Below are 16773 nucleotides of genomic sequence, written 5' to 3' on the forward strand. Positions count from 1 at the left end.
TTTCAACTGTGCATCTGTCTTCTGTTTTAAATATCTACAGCTTGTTTTTAAAGATGTTTTAGAGAAAAAAAATGTTTATTACCCCGTATACAGTGTAGCTCAAAAATACTATTTCCAGTCCAGTAGATTTTATCATAGATCCACAAATACAAATTTCAGTTTCTAAAATATACAGTGATCACAGCAAATGAAAATCTCACCTTTTCAATCCCACTTGCCTCACCAGCAATGACATTTTGTTCAGCACTTCTCAGAACACGAGTATTTTTCTCAAGCTGTTACTTCTCATCCTGCAAAGTTTTTCTTCATATGTACAGCACGGCAATCATATCATCAACTTGCTCTTGTGCCCCAGGGAAAAGAAAAGGAACTCTGATTTTTAAATTGTTATACTTTTAGTTGTATACTACTTGCTGTTTCCTGATTTCTGTAGTGCTGTTTATTTCTGCCTTCATTTTCTTTATCATCTTCCTCAGTGCTCTGGGACCAGATGTTACCTCTTTCTTCCTTTATGTCTTGTTCTCACTCTTTTCTTCCTTTCTGTAACTCTCAAATTTTCTTCCCTGTGGCCGAGTTATCAAATGACTAGGCTCCTCTTTCTTTGTCCTCTTCCCATTGTCTACCATCCCATTGACCTTGGCACTTTCATTCAGCTTCTCAGTCACAAAAGTAATTCACTCTTTTGTTGTCATTTCAAAATACGCTTTTCTTTTGCCACTTCCATTTCTTGGTAGCTACCTCCATCTTGCTATTTTTATTCTGTGATTGTCTAAGTGTCCTCCCAGAGCAGACTTTTATTTGTGCTTTGTCTTTTCCTTTTTTATAAGTCCAATATGTTCCTTTCACCTGTATCATTCACATATTGACTAGTATTATTTTTAATGGAATTGTTGTGTCTATTTAGTCTATTTCTGCTGTCTGTGTACCTCTTGGATGAGGAGTGCTACAGAAGTGGTTGCTACTACTTCAGCTAATCACATTTGCCAAAGTTGTGGCTCAGATAACAGAGAGTAGACTCTTTTTTTCAAAAAGCACACACAGGTAGGAAGAGCAGTGTAATGCTTTGAGGGCTGGGATACCTTTTCATCCAACAAAACTAGATACTGACCTTCTCTGGGGTTGTATGCACCACTGTGGTGCAGAAATACATAATAATGCTAGCTACCTCTGTTCATTAGTTTACCACTAACTCCAAGCCACATAATGTGTGTTTTCTTTCACATTCAGGTCCATCCAGATGCTTACCTGTGACCACACATTTTGGATAATGTACGCTATGGGCCATAAAAATAACAGCAGTACCATCTTGTGTACTTTTGTGCAACAACAGCTTACTGCTGTGCTCTCCCAGTTGTGGTGATCCCATGCTGACGCTAGGAGCACATAACAATTAATATGCTGTTTGTCACTGTCCTAGAAGTGATCTTTTCAATACTTGCCAAGGCAGCTATCATATAATTTTTATGAGTGCTTGCCTTTGTGGTGCTTTATTATTAGAACCTCAGGCTCCACATTAAGAGTTAAAGAGAAATGTGGTCTTTAGCAAGGAAATAACCTATGGTATTTAACATACATTATTGTAATTTACATTAATTATGCCCACCTGTAATTAAAAAAATAAAGTGGCTTTTAGGCTCATGAATGGTGCAGGAATGACATTTCTAGAAAATGAGGCCCATCAAATACCATCAAGGAGAAAAATTAGCTAAAACAGGTATTCGAGCTGCCCCAACACAGTGCAAGGAGCAAGAGCTCCTTGATATGCTGATGGTTAGACTAGATGATCTTAGTGGTCTTTCCAACCTTAATGATTCTGTGATTGTAAGAGCCACCAGGGAGAAAGCATGCAGCTGCCATGGGAATCATAGCACCATAGAATGACTTGGGTTGGAAGGCAGCCTATGGATCACCAAGCTCCAACCCCCCTGCCACAGGCAGGGCTGCCAACCTCCAGATCCGGCTGTAGACCAAGGTTGCCCAGGGCCCCATCCAACCTGGTTTGAACACCTCCAAGGACAGAGTGTCCACAACCTCCCTTGGCAGTCTGTTACAGCACCTCATCACTCTCTCTGTAAAGATCTTCCCCCTGACATCCAATCTAAATCTTCCCTCCTTGAGCTTAAAACCATTCTCCCTTATTCTATCATCGTCTACCCTTGTAAAAAGTTGATTCCTCTCCTGTTTATAATCCCCTTTTAAATACTGGAAGGCTGCAAGGAGATCTTCTCACAGCCTTCTCTACTCCAGGCTGAACAACCCCAGTTCCCTCAGCATGTCTTCATAGGGGAGATACTCCAGCCCTCCAATCATCTTTGTGGACCTCCTTTGGTCTCTCTCCAACAAGTTGAAGTCAGGTCAGCCATAGGACAGCACTAACATTAAAGTCTCTGGGATCAGTGGCAGCATTCAGTCCCTGTGACCTGTGGATGATCCAGTCTGCTTGGTAGGTCAGTGAAACTCCAACAGGGCACGGAAGGCCAGGTCCACAGGGCTTGGCTGATCATAGGGAGTCACCATGGGGAAGGGGGTGAGATTGCAGTCTTCTGTTAGGATCCCTGGGGGTGGGGCTGAGGTGTCTTAGGTAAACTGAAGGAACTAAGGTTGGGTGGTAATGAGGTGGGAGAGGGCAGGGAAGAGCAAAGGCCATCTACAGCTTTCTGCACGATGCAGAGGTGGGACATCCACCCCATCTGTGGGTGAAGCAACATGCTTGAAGGAGCTTGAAGGAGCATCCTGCAGAACACAGTGGGGAGGAGGTCTGAGTAAATATGGTGTGTTTCGCCTCTGCTCTCACTTTGTGGTGCATGACCCCAAGTGCCCAACCTCCTCAGGGTGAGGTTTGAGCTGCCCTCAGTCTGCAACTCCCAGCCCAGGCAGAGTTGAAGCCTCAGATTTACATCTCTGGCCACATGGACCTGGTAAGCATGTGGAAGGGAATTGTATCTAGCCAGAAAGAGTCAAAAGGGCAGCAGCTGAACTCTGGCCCTGGGATGCAACCTGCTGTGAGAAATTCCATCACCAAATATCATAGAACCATAGAATGGAAGGAATCTCAAAGCCCACCCATCCCCAACCCCCGCCATGGGCAGGGCTGCCCCTCACCAGCTCAGGCTGCCCAGGGCCCCATCCAACCTGGCCTTGAGCACCTCCAGGGATGGGGCACCACAGCTTCTCTGGACAGTTGTGCCAGTGCCTCACTGCCCTCTGAGTAAAGCATTTCTTCCTAACATCTATCTCCCCTCTTTTAGTTTAAAGCCATTCCCCCATGTCCTGTCACTATTAGACAATGTAAGCCCAAATCCCCCAGTCTTTCTTCATAGAATTGCTCCAGCCCTCTGAACAATTTTGTGGTTCTCCTCTCAGTCTGCTACAACAGCTCCACATCTTCACTGTTTATTGTAACACATGCCAAAATGAAAACTAACTATCTAACTAAAACCCCATCAAAAAAATAGACCTTGCTGTCAAAAGATTCATGGATATATCAAAAAAAGAAAAATGAGTCTAAAAGGGATTAGGTAAGCTTATAGAGAACAGCACCATTATTGACTGTTATACACAGTGATAAGTATATGACCTCGAGCTCAAAAAAACCTTAAAATGTTGGCTTTCAGAGGCTGGGAGGCTCTGTCAGTGCAGAAAACTGTTTTTCTTTTTTGCACTCCAGTCTTAAGCATCCTTCAGAAACAAGGTGTTACGACAGAACAGTCTTGCTCTGAGCCTATTTATATTCTCAAGAGGCTTCTTAAAATGTGGATTAGGTCTGTGTGGTATGCCGAATCCCTTGAGACACATTGTCAGAGCAGAGGATGCCCAGGAACTACCAGCTTTGTGGCCAGTTTGTGAAAACCTCATTTATGTACAGGACTTTACAGAACTACAAGGTGTGCAGGGTGAACACAGTGTGGAATATGGCAGGGACATGGGGAGGTGATGCAGAGCCCTTGGGAGACTGAAGATGAGAAGGCAACGAGCAAAGTGGCAGAACGGATCCAGAAACCTCTGCAGCGGATATCGCTGACATTAAGCAGTCAGCTGTGGCTGACCTCTCCCAAGGGCTAGCTGCTATTTCTGGAGCAGGGGAGCCTCGATTTGGGTCACAACACGCCACAGCCACAAGATGAATGGCAGCTTTGCTCTGCATGGATACAGAGCTTCATAGACAGCCACAGAGGGCATCCATGAGGCATCAGTGCACTGTCCAGCATGGGAAGGAAAGGGATAAGCAAGTGCAGGGGTGCACTGTTCTGCTGTTTAAGGACTGCTTTTCTAGATAGTTGCAGTGCTGTTTCAGAAATGAGCAGACAGGATACGCTTTTCTTTTGGAAAATACTCTGAGGTGGGATAAATCCTGGGGTGCCAAAAGAAAAAAAGCCAACATCTGGGCTCTTCTGAAATTTGTCCTAAATTCTCTACCCAGCAAAACTTCCTCTGGACGTGATTGAGTGCGTGGCATGTAGCTTGTAATGTGGACCTAATGTGTGAAGTATCAACTATGTCAAACCCCTTTGCAATGGGCTGAAAGCTAATTGCTATTTACAGCTAACCTAACAGCTGCCTGTTGTGAGGGTGGGATACACCATGTTCAAAATGGCTAATGGGAACAGCTAGCTAATTTTCCTCCCCAGTATGTTTTATTAAAGGAGAAAGGAAATGCGAACAGAAGAACCATCCCCTGCATCATTATGTAAGGTGTAATCAGGAAATACGCTCTTAATTCATTCTAATTTAGAGGGAAATCGCTTTCATTTTGGGCTAAGGCAGCATAATAGAATCCGTTAGTGATTAGCTCACGTGTCTTACAGTTGTTCAATAATATTCTGTTTTCCTGCTCTATAAACTGCATTTTAATTACTACCTAATGAAGGAACTCTGAATTTTCCTTACCTCCTGCAACAAGGACATATTCTTACTCCACACATAACAGTTTCATGCCTCTGTTCCACCAAATGCTGTAATTTGCTTGGAACTGCACTAGAACGATCTGGAATATGTTAAAAGTGATTAGCAAGGAATGTCATTGCATCCGTCATGACATCACACAACTTGCATTCATCAGCAATATAGGGCTCAGCTGTGCTGTTAGCACTCAGTCCTGAGGCAGACACAGGAGAAAAACTTCCTTCACCTCTGGGAAGTGAGAAGGTATCACTGGATGTAGAGCCATTAGCACCCTGCCTGCAGTGTTGCATCTAGATGATTCCTATGGTCATTTGCATCCCTCCTCCCTGAAGAGACATGGGGCAGGTGTGGCTGGGCTTGCTGTGCCGAGACTAATACTGATCCCCAGGAGCCAGTGAGGAGATGTGATCCATCCTTCAGCATTTTGGCTAGATCTGTTCCCAGGTTCTCCTCCCTGGGTCTTGCCATCCCTGGGTCTTTCTCTCCCTGGGTAGAATATCTCCTATCCACAGCAGCCACTTCTCTCCTGCCTTCACCAGAAGCCAGTCTCACGCCATACTGACAATAAGCATCAAAGGGCTTATGGGTGACATGTGCTCTGCAGCCACTACCAGGTGGTAGTCAAAAAGCTCAGCACAAGAGCAAGCACAGACAGTAAGTTTGCAGTCATGCTGCCCCACTAAGATCTCTTAATCTCAGTCTGCTGTTTAGGGGCTCAGACAAAAATTTTAGTGTTATGCTATGAAGCACGTTTCTTCTCTGAAGCACGTTTCTTCCATGAATTTGGCTAATTCTTTTTGCATTTTGTATCCATTTTTTTTTCTTTTTTTTTTTTTTTTCAGCAATGAGAAAACTGGTTTAAGTGTACTGGTCCTTGTAATTGTTTCAAATCTGCCTGCTATGTGTGATATTCTCATTTGAGGGGCTATAATTTCTCCATTTATTCCCTACCCATTCACTTCTCCCATTCATCCTCTAATTCTCCTCCACAATCTATTTTGCCAGTTAAAATATCCTGGTCTCTTTCTGTATGGAAGGCATTGTAGAGTAATGACTATTCTTGCTGCCCCTCTGCCCCTCTTCTAGCTGTTTGGTGTTCTTTTTAGTATGTTCTAGCCTTCAGGAGCAGAGATGAAGAATGTGTTAAAGGCTATGGGACACAAATCTAGGAGTACACCTCTTCAGAGCTACACAGAAACTGACCATAGGAAACTGTATTGTCTGTGAAATGTGGAAAAGATGAGATAATAAAGGCTTCATGGCAACAACCGAATAAACTATCAGACCTGTCTAAAGTTTTGACAGACACACTCCTATGTTGCTTACTTTCTCTATTCTGCTGTCTGCTTCTTACATTGTTGTTCTTCATAACCTATTTGCAGATGGATATGGACATGCAAACAAGGGTGAAGCAGCAGTTGATATCACCTTGAGAAGAACTTTCACTTGGTGTCACCAAGTGTAGACTTGTGCGGACGCTTTTGGCAGGGCTTGCCAGTTCCCTACGGCAGGCAGGAGCCAGTGCACCAGTGGAGGGATTTCTTCCCATCTCTCTTAAGGTGGGGCAGGTTTAGAAGCAGAAAATATTCTCAGTACTCTATGGGCCATAACTGTAGCCTCCACTACAAGTCTAGGAACGAATAGACTTCACAAGAAGGTTTTAAATCCCTTAAGAGTCTTAAAAGCAGTAGCATGATGGAGCCATCCCCGCTCGCTGGCTGCAAGCTCTCATTGCTGGAGGTCTACTCTATATCCGAGCTCTTGTACTGGAGGTGCGCCATGTGCAGGGAGGAGAGGACCAAACAGCTGTGGTCTGCAGAATTGCGTCCATGTCTGAACATTAAATTATGCCTGAGCGTCACTGTCGTTAACATCTGAATTACCCCTCACTAATGAATTGTACATCCTGTAAATACTATTTGAGACATGTAGTCATTGCCAGTTAGCCCTTATTGTTACTGTAAGTGATAAAACTATCTGTTACCATCCTTCTCATTGTGATAGTACTCTCAGGGATGCCAAATAGAATCCATGGAAGATGAGTCTTTGGCCTATTAATATATGACCTGTCGTTGTATATATATGTGTGTATATGTAGTCCAGCCCCTCTGTTCATTGCAGAGAAACTGGACTAGATGACCTTTATAGGTCACTTCCAACTCTACAGATTCTATGATATATAGACATCACAGGCAAGTCTCGTCTCTACCTACCTCAGTTGCCCAGGTGCCCCTACATAATAGGTTTGAGGCTCTGGAACTCGAGGGAGAGGTGAGTGGTTACCTGCTGGCTACCCCTCTTCTGATGCAACCAAGGATACCATTGGCCTTCTGGGCTACAAGCCAAAGGCCATGGCTTGTATCAGAAACAGCATTGCCAGCAGGAGCAGGGAGGTGACTGTTGTCCTGTACAGAGGCTCAGAGGAGATCTTACAGCTTTCTACAACTCCTGAAAGGAAATTGTGGTGAGTTGGAGATCGGCCTCTTCTCCCACATAACTAGCATCAGGTAAAGAGGGAATGGCCTCAAGTTGTGCCAGGGGAGGTTCAGGTTAGATATTAGGAAAAATTTCTTCTCTGAAAGGGCGATGTGTTCCTTGAATGGACTACCCAGGGAGGGGGTGGAGCCATTGTCCCTGGAGATGTTCAGGAAACATTTAGATAATGTATTAAGGGACGTGGTTTAGTGAGAAAATATTGATGGTAGGTGGACAGTTGGACTAGATGATTGCAGAGGTATTTTCTAACCTTGGTGATTCTATGATTCTATGACCCTTATCAGGCAGCAGATCCAACAGAAGAGATGTCTGTGCTCCTACAAGTTGTGTGGCTGTCTGTGGACCCAGCGCCAATCTGTGCACTTTTCCCTGGCTGTCAGGTGTCACCATAGTGGGAAATTATTATACTGTAAAACTTAAACAGTGTCTCATAACCTTTGGATGTGCTAATAAATCTGTATTGCTTCTAATGTATCCTACTACAAAAGAGCTTCAGGGTACTTCTGGCATTAAGCTCCTAGTCTGGGTAACTCAAATATTCAAAATAGTGAAGCTGTTAAGTAGTCAAAGAAAAATTTAACATTTCCAAGAAAGAAGCATCTGTCCAAAAGGTCATTTCTGTAGAAAAAGGGCCTTGGTTATGTGTTGGTGGTTTAATAAAAGGTGGGGAAATTTAATTTCATACACCTGTTGCTGAATTCCTTATGTTTTCCCTTTCATCAGCTGATTACTTTCATTCTGATGAATTATGTGGTAGGTTTTATTAAGAAGAGAAACAACTATAAGACAGTTACCAAAACCCTTATAAAATATGAGAGTAAAGTAGGTAGATATAACAATTCAGTCCTATAATGTTGATTTAATGAAGTTTGTTCTGTTCTTCCAATCTATCATTTTTTTTTAATGAGTGGTCTGCCCAGTGTCTTACTGAATCGTTCAGTTGCGTGCTACTACCCTTACAAATGAAATACAGTTGCCATTTGTCTTCTATTTCATCTCTAAAATAATTATGTTGAGGTTTCGCTTATTTTCATTAGCCTAGTTTGTTCTTTCAAATAACCTCAGCTTTTCTGAGTAATTAAGAGACTATTAGGCAAGTTTACACCTATCTCAGGTCCATAAAGGAATACAGTACCTTGGACCTGTGTGAAGAGTGAAACCCATAGCTTTTCCAATATTTTACTTGCTTTATTATTTAGAAATGAACATCCACTTATAGCTGAGGGCTTCATTTGCAGCATTAAATATACAGTGGGGAAACATTCTGGCAGTAACCACAAGGCTGACTGGAAAAACACAGACCTGCTCCAGATAAGGGCTGAAACCTCCTCTCCTCTGTTTCCACTAAAGGAATGGATGAATAAAGGGAAGTCAGTCCTTGGTTGTCTGCACAAAATCCTTGACTAAAAAACACAGGGACTAACTTGAAATTCCGTAGAAGATGCTCTGTTGCTGATCTTAGCACTTGGTGATCATGAAGAAAGCCCTGTATTATCTCCCACTGCCACAGGGAAAATGCTGTTTTTAAAGACTACATCTTCTTGCTACTCAGTGACCTATGCTTTCCAGCCTAAATCATTCCCCAAAACAGATAAATTGAAAAAATTAATTATTCTAATTATGAAAAATTAGCATCAGTCCCACACAGTTTTAACTCTGGAATGAGACAGCAAAAGGGATTCAATTATTCTTACACATAGTTGCATGGACTAAAATAAAAATTACACAGTAAAGTTGACAGATGATTTTCACTTCATCTATTGTTCTTTGAAGTGATTGTTTTTCTCTAATTCTTTAGAGGGCATGAAAGAGAGAAATACTTGGAAATGAAGACTACTTGGCAACATGCTTTTAGAAGAGCAGAACAAGCAGCTGCAAATTCAACAGATGTATTGTGTATGGGACCAAGAGATCAATGAGATGCAGAAGGGAAAGAGTCCTTCACATCAGTTTTGCTAAACTTGGTTTCTCATTCTTTAAACCCTTTGATCTTATTTTTTACACCTTTACTTTCTTCTCTGATCATAAGCCATAGGCAGATATGCATAGATTCACCGCAGAATCCCAGTGGCTGTCACCCACATCAGGAGTATACTCACTCCTCACCCTTTCCCTAAGGATTTATAGAGTGGAGGGACACCAAATTGACAGCAGATCTGTTGACATCTTGGTGGTGAGAAAAGGGGGCAAGTGATGGATGAATGAGTTAGTCTGAAACAAGTTTATTTTTTTTTAAAAAAAACCTTTTCTTATGGTGGAGAGAGATTTCTGGTCAAGAATGGAGCAGTTAATGAAACAGATAGCTGTTTGCAATTGTAGCCTTATATGGCAGTCCGCAGTAGTTCACTACCTGGGATGAGGCTAGTGATGCTGTTTGCAGAGTGAAGCCTCTAGCACTGGGGTTCAAGCAGCAGTGAAACCTGTAAAGTAAGGTCACAAATTTAATTGAGGTTTTCATATGGGAAAATCTTTTAATACTATCCTGCATTTGATGCAAGCCCTCGCTGCTGCTAACGAGTTCCTGGAGAAAGGGTAACATTTGGCACTGAGTCTTCGGACTTAATTCTCACACCTCTTGGGGGATGGCATCTAAAGAAATAGATGTTAGTTCTGAAAATAACTTAGTTTAATCACCTCTTGCCTAACTCTTTAGCTCTATTCAGGCTGCAAGGTTTGCAAAGCTGTGATGCAATCCACATTGCTGAAGCGACAGTAAGAATCTGGTGGAGACTTAACCCTGCAAATAGCTGCACAAGAAGAACCTGGGGATTTAGCTTACAATTCCTGTGCAATATATTCCTCAGTGGCTTCTAGACACTAAAAAGAAAAGTCCCCAAACCCTAGAGAAAGGCTTTGAAAATGGCCATGGCCAAAACGATGCAGTTATCTTTCAAGATATTTCTTGCTATTTGCATGAAATAAAAGCACAAAATGAAATACTGAAACCTGGAAACAAATTCTACATCTCAAAATTAATAAAATTAAACATATAATGTCAGGGCCATGCCACAAAAAGCAGCAGCCGTATTGAATTAAGTGGTCTAAATGTTGTTTCCTGTTCTGTTTAAATGCCAGTGCCAAACTTTCATTGATCTCATTGACATCAAAGCGAGCAGGCCTAGTTCCCCAGGAAGCAGCTAAGGATAAGCTCACCTTTGAGAAAAAGCCTGAAAAGCCAGTGATCTAATTTGGAGATAAGTGAGTGCTGCTCTCTCTTTAATGCAAGGACACACAGTAAAGCCTGTATGGGGTTTATGATTCTGATATTAGGCTTAGCATTTCAGCGATGTCTGTCAAAGCTTCTTGTTCTGTCTCTTAAATTAATTATTTTAAAGTGTTTCCTTTTAATATGTATTTTGCCCTTTGTGATCTGCTGAGAACAGCTGGGAACTGTCGGATAGGAAGTGAGGCAGGGACAGTGTTCTGTGCAACATAAAGGTACAAAGAAGATTCTAGTTCCTTTGCTATTGGTACGCACAAAAAGTTGAAATATTTTAGTTGATTGCATGATTGGGAAGATCTCTCTGTGAAAGAAATGTTTTACCTACCTTGACATTCTTTGGCTGGAAATCAAGATTTAGGGTTTAACAAAGAGATTAGAAAGATTATTCTTACTCAGTGATATTTTTCATCTTTTAATTCAGTGTAATTTTCTAATAACTTCTCCTATGTATGGTGGTTATTCTCATGAAATATCTAATTTTAATGCAGGAAGAGTACAGTCTAGATGTTTACCCAACTTCAGAGAATTAATCATTTCACTATATTTCTACAGCAACTTGGCTTGCAGTTTGCTTGGCAGTCCTGCTTGCAACCTTTCTGCTTTATGGCAATGGGGAAATGAAAATAAATGTTATAAGTCCATAGGAAACATTGTCCTGTAGCCCAAAAATTTGAGAGAAATCTTTGAAAAAGTTATCTTGCAAGTTGTACAAAGTACATTGCTAAGTTCATGATTTGTTAAACAGCTAATGCATTTTAGCAGAATGGAAAGAGATGTGTTTTAAACGTAACTGTGTACTGGCAACTTTCATTTAAAGCCATGTGCATTAGTGTTAATATGCTTTTTTTTTTTTTGTACTCTGTTCATATAATCACTTCAATATCTATTCTATCCAAAGTGAAAATAAGTTCACACTATTTTGGATAGAGGATGGAATGGATTTAATTTAATAAATTTAAAATTAAATAGGTAGCCATTTATTCATTTTCTGTACAAAATCAAAATTACCCTTTTTTTTTTTTTACCCTTAATGTAAAGGATTTTACTTTTAACATTATCCAAACTCCAGGTATTATTGATAATCATCAGTCATTCAGCAGGAAAAGACATAATGGGCTGCATGCTTACGCAATCAAAATAGTAGAGAGGCGTGAGGATGTCCTTTCACATGATTTCAGCTCTGCCTGCCCTCTAGAAGAAGCAGTTAAGCAATATATTTCAAATGCGTAAAGAACACATTTTCAATTTTCTTTTTCATATGGGAATAAAATTGTAGTAAAATTATTAAATTAGAGTAGCAGAACACATTTACGCATGTAGCTCTAATAAGTACTGCCAATGAAAAGTGTGTCCTCGTTTCACAGTAAATACAATGCATTTCTCCTACCTAAAAGGGTTAAGAAAAAGAAAAACACAACAAAAACTCTCAACATCTTTGGCACTGAAAGGGAAGAGGTGAAGAGGTGTCACCTCACTGAAGAGGTGACAGAAACTTAGCAAGAGTTCAAGAATGAGAGAAGAGAGTTCTGGCTATCATGGCCCAGATTCTGCAGTGTTTACTCTTGTACAGCACCTGGCTTGAGAGACTGAGGGAAAAGTAGGTTTTGATAGGTCTTCATATGTCCAAGGACTTGGGACATTGACTTGACATTGACTTGACAACCAGTCAGTCAGTGCCTTGAATTCTGTTTAGTTCCGGTAAAGATGCAGACAGGTAGCTAGGCCCTTTTCAGAGGACACCTACTTCCCACTGATGTTACTGGATGCTCACTTTCTACGTAATCCTGAAATTCTTTTGGCTGTTTCTCAGCCTCGTTAAGCATTACATTCTTAAGGAAATGTACATGCTTAAAAACGATGAATCCAAACGTCACTGTTTTACCAGCTGTCACTATAGTATGCTAGATCCACATTAGTGTCAAAATGACAATGGTTTGTGTAATTAGTTTGCAAATGTTCCTTTCTGTTTCATTAAAAATGCCCTCTGGTCTTCAAGTAGGCTACTGAGTGGCAAGTCAGATTCAACTCTTTCATCAGCAAAGTTCAGTTACCATGAGAGCACCTGCTTCTTGCAGGTTCTGATTGCTTATCTCTGTCCCACACAGTGCCCCATGTAGAGACCTTACAGCTCTCCTTTGCTTGCACCTTGCTCAGCTCCACTGGGATAACTGCTCTTTTCCTCTCACACTGTTGCATGGATTCATATAATTATATGAAAGACCAGCAATTGGTCCTGATCTGGACTGAACTACAAATTTGTTGTACTGAAAAAGAGAAAACATAATTTCTGGGCTCATGAGCTGTTCAATAGTGTAACAGTTAAATGGCTTCTATGACACTTGCCTTTCTTTAATCTTTTCACCGTTAGAGTGAAAGAAATAACTGCCAGTTCTTTAATTACATGCTATGTACCTCTTGACCCATATGGCCTTTTCTGAGCTCAGTTCCATTTAGACTTTTGCTTGGTTATAAATATTGAGATCTTGTTACTATTAGTGAGAGCTTATCAAGAGTAAGTCTTTTCTTTGATCGCATGCACACTTTCCAGTTTCTGAGATAAACTTTCACCCTTCTTCACACCGCTACACTTCTTGGGCAAGGCTGTCTTGTCCTTCTTTCCAGAGTTACTATGACCCATGGACACTTGGATTTTGTCTTCTGAGCTCTATGTATATAGATACATAATATATGTAAGCACACTATGCATAAGCATTTCCTCTTCTTAGACTATTTGCACACACTTTACTTTGTTCTTCATTTGCCCTTTTGGTTTGGTTTGTTTTGATATTTGTAGTGCTTCAGACATATTACAATGAAGTTCAGAGTGAGCATTTTGTTCAGTGTTTCCTACCCGTTGTCTTGATCTGATGTAAGTCATGGTATCACCTCAGCATACATTCTTTCTTGTCAGAAATTTGAGCTTTGAAGGTCACATACAAATAAGACAATTGGGTAAGACAGTTTAAAGCAAAAAGTATGAAAGGAAGGCATGCACAATAATTTTGCCCAACCTTTTCAGAGCACTGCAAATGGATTTATCTGAACTGGCCTGGCACTTATACCTGTCATTTCCTAAGGTTGAAGCCTCAGGTTTAAACAGTGAAAACTATGTAAAATAGTTTTCAGCATCAGCAGCAGCAGATCGAGACAAAGAACTATCCACTCAAAGAGTAGACCTCTTTCTACTCCTGCTACAACGGAATTTTTTTGAAAGGTGGCTTTTGCAACATATTTTTCTATCTTTTATTGTGTATTCTGATGCATGCTTTGAAAAAAATAACAGTTTTTCAACACTTCATTGGCAGATACTGCTTCCTCAAGGTGCCTTGATACAATATGAAATACCGAGATATGTTCCATGTGCCACACACTCACCTCCTACATGCAGATGAGCTGTACCCATTGCTCTACAGAAAGATGAAGATCTTCCAGATGCCTTGGCATTGTCACTGCAGCTCCTGGGCTGAGATGTAAGGACTCAGAGAGGAGCTTCAAGACCCTGAGTGACCACTGAGTCCCAGGTTCAGATCAGTACGAGACAATACCACGGACATGTGTACCCAACCAAGGGTATCTAGTTCTCAGAGAGAAAGCAAACAGCTGGTGCATGTGGGATACTCATTTGCCCACACTTCTTGATCCTGTTTTTAGGAGAATAGGAGAAGCTGTAGTTGGGGTGGTTGCTGTACCCCCCCCTGGGGCTGTGCAGCCCTGCTGGGAGCTGAGCGCCTAAAAAGTCTGCTCCCAGGTGTGGGGCAGCTAAAGGAAGAGATCAGAAAAGAGCCATCCATGCTTTTCTTCTCCACTGTTCAGAAGGTGGAACAGCAGCCGAGACAATGTTGATCTGCAAACCTTTTGTGTCGCTGCTAGCTCGCTTGCTGATCTGCCACCTGGGAAAATCTGCAATTTTCTTTCAGATATGGGTTGTCCTTCCTTCCGTCAGTAGCAGCGCACCATAATAAAATAAATTTTAAGCAATCAATGTTTTTGTGAGTGCTTAAAATGTAAGAACATAATCTCCATGAGATAATAGCAACTGCTGCTGACATTGTGGTAGAAGGGTAGGAGGGAGATTTCTACTTTGGCCCTGGCCCCTAAAACCAGGGAAGAATGAATGGGCTTGTATGTTCTTGTTAGAAATTGGATTTTTCTTCAACTTTGTGACTCACCCATCAACAAGGAGCGCTGATAGATGATGGAAAGCGGCTTGGCTATTACCTCTGCCAGTTCCCTCAGCACTCTCGGGTGAATCTCATCCGGTCCCATGGACTTGTGGTAGTCCAGTTGGAGTAGCAGGTCTCTGACTGTTTCCTCCTGAATCGTGGGGGGTTTAGTCAGCTCCCCAGCCAAGACTGCCGGGTCAGAGAGTGGCGAAACCTGAGGATAACTGGTCTGACTTTTAAAGACAGATGTAAAGAAGGCATTCAGAACGTCTGCCTTTTCCTTATCCTCAGTGGTGACATTCCCAGCCTCATCCAGTAAAGAATGGAGATTCTCCCTGGTCCTCCTCTTACTGTTGATATACTTGTAAAAGAGTTTCTTGTTCCCTTTTACCCCAGCAGCCAGGTTGAGTTCAAGCTGGGCTTTTGCCTTTCTGATTTTCTCCCTGCACATCTTAACAACTTCTTTGTACTCTTTCCGAGTTGTCCGTCCCTTCTTCCACAGGAGGTAGATTCTCTTTTTCTCCTGGAGCCTGAAGAATATTTCTCTATTCATCCATGCCGGTCTTATTCCGCACCGGTTCATTTTGTGGCTCAGGGGGACAGCCTGCTCCTGCGCCTTTAAGACTTCCTTCTTGAAGAGCAACCAGCCATCTTGTACCCCCCTCTAAGACTGAACCCCAGGGGACTCCCCCTACTAGTGTCCTGAACAATTCAAAGTCTGCCCTCCAGAAGTCCAAGGTAGCAGTTTTGCTGGTCCCCCTGCTGGCTCATATTCAGCTGACTGTCCATCAGTACACCAAGGTCCCTTTCCATCAGGCAGCTTTCCAGCCACTCCTTCCCAAGCCTGTAGAGTTGCCTGGGGTCGTTGTGACCAAAATGCAGGATCCGACACTTGGCCCTATTGAAACTCATGCTGTTAACCTTGGCCCATCAATCCAGTCTATCCAGGTCCCTCTGTAGTGCCCTTCTCCCCTCTGGCAGGTCAACACTCCCTCCCAGCTTGGTGTCATCTGCAAACTTACTGAGGGTGCACTCAATTCCCTCATCAAGATCATCAATGAAGATGTTAAACAGAAGTGGCCCCAGCACTGAGCCTTGGGGGACACTGCTTGTGACTGGCCACCAACTGGATTCAACTCCATTGACCACAACTCTTTGGGCCTGGCCATCCAGCCAGTGCTTCACCCAGCGGAGCACACACCCATTCAGACCATGGGCAGCCAGCTTCTCCATGAGAATGTTATGGGGGACAGTGTCAAAGGCCTTATTGAAGTCCAGGTAGACCACATCAACAGCCTGACCCTCATCCACTAAGCAGGTCACTTTGTCATAGAATGAAATTAGGTTTGTCAGACAGGATCTACCGTTCGTAAACCCATGCTGACTGGGCCTTTGTTGATCTTTAATTGGTCCATTATGACTTCCAAGATTATTCGTTCCATAATCTTCCTGGACACTGAGGTGAGACTGATAGGCCTGTAGCTACCAGGATCATCTTTCCAGCCCTTTTTGAAGCTGGACGTCACATTTGCCAGTTTCCAATCCACCGGGACATCCCCAGTTAGCCAGGACTGCTGAAAATGATGGACAGTGGCTTGGAAACCACATCCGCCAACTCCCTCAGCACTCTAGGGTGCAATCCATCTAGTCCCATGGACTTGTAAGCATCTAGCTTTCACAGTAGGTCCAAAACTATCTCGTAAGGGGTCATGAAGGGCTTATTCTGTTCCCCATCCCTATCTACCAGTGCAGGGCGCTGTGTTCCCAGTGAGTAACAAGTCTTATTAAGCTCTACTTAAAACATGTTGGTCTGGCTGGTTTGGCTGGAGGAGTGTTGAAGTACTAGAGTACTGACTCCTGGAGAAGCAAGCAACCTGTGGATTAGACAGGAACACTTTTTTCTGGGTAAAGATATGGCTGAATGGTGGGACCTAGAGAGTGGTGGTGAATAGAGTTAAATCCAGCTGGTGACCAGTCACAAGCAGTGTT

The 16773-nt window shown here is 42.4% G+C and overlaps 2 long non-coding RNA genes across 2 annotated transcripts; one reads left to right on the plus strand and one right to left on the minus strand.

Moving 5' to 3' along the window:
- Positions 1-360: 360 nt before the first annotated feature.
- Positions 361-7188, minus strand: LOC121107303. Its single transcript, XR_005841119.1, has 3 exons — positions 7116-7188; positions 4888-4984; positions 361-846 (listed from the first exon to the last, which is right to left on the minus strand). It is a non-coding gene; the product is annotated as an uncharacterized LOC121107303 (long non-coding RNA).
- LOC121107302 lies at positions 7153-14462 on the plus strand. Its single transcript, XR_005841117.1, has 4 exons — positions 7153-7366; positions 7683-7778; positions 9197-10596; positions 13927-14462. It is a non-coding gene; the product is annotated as an uncharacterized LOC121107302 (long non-coding RNA).
- Positions 14463-16773: the final 2311 nt, after the last annotated feature.

This window comes from Gallus gallus, chromosome 1, assembly GCF_016699485.2.
Source record: "Gallus gallus isolate bGalGal1 chromosome 1, bGalGal1.mat.broiler.GRCg7b, whole genome shotgun sequence".
Taxonomy (NCBI): domain Eukaryota; kingdom Metazoa; phylum Chordata; class Aves; order Galliformes; family Phasianidae; genus Gallus; species Gallus gallus.